Source organism: Limulus polyphemus, unplaced genomic scaffold (assembly GCF_000517525.1).
Source record: "Limulus polyphemus unplaced genomic scaffold, Limulus_polyphemus-2.1.2 Scaffold5099, whole genome shotgun sequence".
NCBI lineage: Eukaryota > Metazoa > Arthropoda > Merostomata > Xiphosura > Limulidae > Limulus > Limulus polyphemus.
This window is the reverse complement of record NW_013670709.1, coordinates 67,783-70,283: the sequence shown is the minus strand read 5'-3', so window position 1 is coordinate 70,283 and position 2,501 is coordinate 67,783. Positions and strand designations below refer to the sequence as shown.

Here is a 2,501-nt window from a genome sequence, read left to right as displayed (position 1 = left end):
ACTAAGGAGAATCATATCCCGGATTTTAGCGTTGTATTGTTTATTTTAGTAAGCACGAAGCTACACAATTATCTATCTGTGCTGTGCTCCCACGGGTATCAAACCAGGATTTTAGCGGTGTAAGCTTTTAGATTTACCGTTGAGCCACTGAGGGGCATAACATTAGAAGTCTGTAAAATTATCGCTGACCCACTAGGGGACTAATTTTCTTTAAATGAAATTTAGTGAGAAATTTTAGAATAATTGTTGCAGAGAAAATTAATTGATTGCAATTTATTGTACTTTTCATTGTAGTAATTAACATTAAAATAAGAACCCTCTAATTAAGTTTATATTAAATACTGAAATTTTTATAAATAATTATTCATTATAATAAGAAATTATTTAGGATTAAAAAATAATTTTCAAACAACTACTTAAGAAATGCTTCCTTCTGAAAGCACTCTGGTTATAGGATTTCTTATTTATAATGTGTAATAAACGCTTAAGTAATTTGCCGGTACATTGAGAGGGCGTATTAAAGAGTTGGAAATAAATTGAGTAGAAAGTGGTTATTTCTTCAAATTATAATAGTAGCTACTACGTGATTAAATTGGAGGGGTAAGGCGTTACAGTACATTTCTTAGATTTAATTTAGTTTAGATGTCATGCCAGATGTTTCTTATAGTTATAGTCAATGGATAACCTTACAAAAAGTGAAAAACGAAAAAGTAGAAGTTTCGTTCGTACCACTTTATGAAACTTTAATTTTAAAGACAACGAAAAAATGATAATTAAAAAAAGTAGTTACAACTCGTAAATTTTTAGTTTTACTTAAGACATTAAGGCAAAAAATAAAAAAAAGATATGAAAATCGTAGTTACAAGCGTGTTAAATGAAAACTAAAATAGATATCCAGGTCACATGACCTGAAATTATGATTGCCACTTATGTTATACTTTACAAATTACACGTTAAATATGTGAGACTCAATCAGGAAAAATTGTGAAATTAATACAACAGTCGTCAAGTTGTCCTACATTTCTCTACGTTTATTCTTAGTTTGCATCCATCTTTTAAAAGTATCACTTGAGTCAATAATGACAGTGAGTGATGTCCTGTTCGCAAACCATAATTAAACATTAGCCTAGTCTGTTTTCTGTCATAGTCGATTGAAATCGCGTTTTCACTAGTTTCATCTTTCACCTTTAGTTTAAGTGACTGTTGGATTATTGTTGAAATGTTTAAAATCTAAATTAATATTAATATAAGCAGTGTCAGAATGAATAGGATATTTGAAAGAATAAATAACAAGAGTGCAAAGTTTGTTTTTACCAAATAGTTTCACATTTGGTAAAAAATTAAAGCTTTCTTCTCAATTTCAGTTGATTTTTCAAATCTGAAACTACAAATATTAAAAGAGCCCTTTCTTAAACATTGAGCTAAAGGTTAAATTAAAAATAATGCAATGGCAAATAAGAATCCAATTCAAAATTTCTTGTTACAGAATGGATATGCAATCCTTAAAGCAAACTTTGCACCTTTCAGTAAAATTTCAAAGTTTAAAAGCATGGTATATAATAATACAGTTTGGAGTTTCTTCCTACAGTGGGACAGTTTTACATTCAATAAACCATGTAAATACCTGCTGCACTAGCATTCAGAGAATTTTAAAATTTGTTTCTTGATTTCCACTGTCCCTGGGTGCATTGCATAGAAGTATTGTAGAGACCTATTTGTAGACACTGGGCATAAAGATCAAACCACAAGTCTTGATATTGTAAATTTAAATAACTAAAAATGATCATCATTGTTGTCATAGGGAAGAACCTTTTTACGTTGAAAATAACCTAACATAGAACTTAATTCTAAACCTCTTTAATTGAATAAAAATTCACTTAATCTTTTAAAACCAGTTCTTAAATGTTTTTATAAGTATTCTTAAATGCATTTCAAAATAATAATAATTAGCCTCTTTCTGTTCATGGCTGCTTGTACATAGGATCACTCTCACTTAAACCTTGACCTGAGTTCAAACTCTCTTGAATGACCACTTTGGTGTGTAAACTTGGGCTGAAGTTATGTTTGGAGTAAGTTCACAACTACCTACATTCTGTTTACAGAGATATAACTAAACATAGCTCACTTGCTTCAAAAAAGTTTGAAAGATATTCCTGGATATATTTGTAACATCATTTACGTAGGAAAGAACATCACTGCTCCTTTTAAATTGCATTTTATAAATAAATAATCAAGAACTGGTTTTGAAATGTAAGTTGACCAAAAATTCAGGCCAAAGATCTACTATTTTTACCATTTAACTAATTTAGAGCCTGAAGCTTAAAGCCAGTATATTGAATGAGTTTTATTTATATGCTTCAAGCAGCTTATTACAATCCCTGTAGGCCTTGGGTTAATGGTGAAATATATGTATAGAAAGGTTTACAATTGAGTTCTATGTTATGTTGCAATGGAAAATGAGAGAAGTGATTCTTGACGTTATTAGGCTGTGTGATGATGAA

General features: G+C 29.9%; 1 protein-coding gene across 1 annotated transcript in view; it reads left to right on the top strand.

Annotated features, from left to right (window-relative positions):
• Positions 1-452: 452 nt before the first annotated feature.
• Positions 453-2,501, top strand: part of LOC106472124 (sorting nexin-7-like) — a 34,007-nt gene continuing 31,958 nt past the window's right edge. Inside the window, 1 exon segment of the mRNA XM_013932751.2 lies at positions 453-600. The gene's annotated coding sequence lies outside the window, so the exon portion shown is untranslated.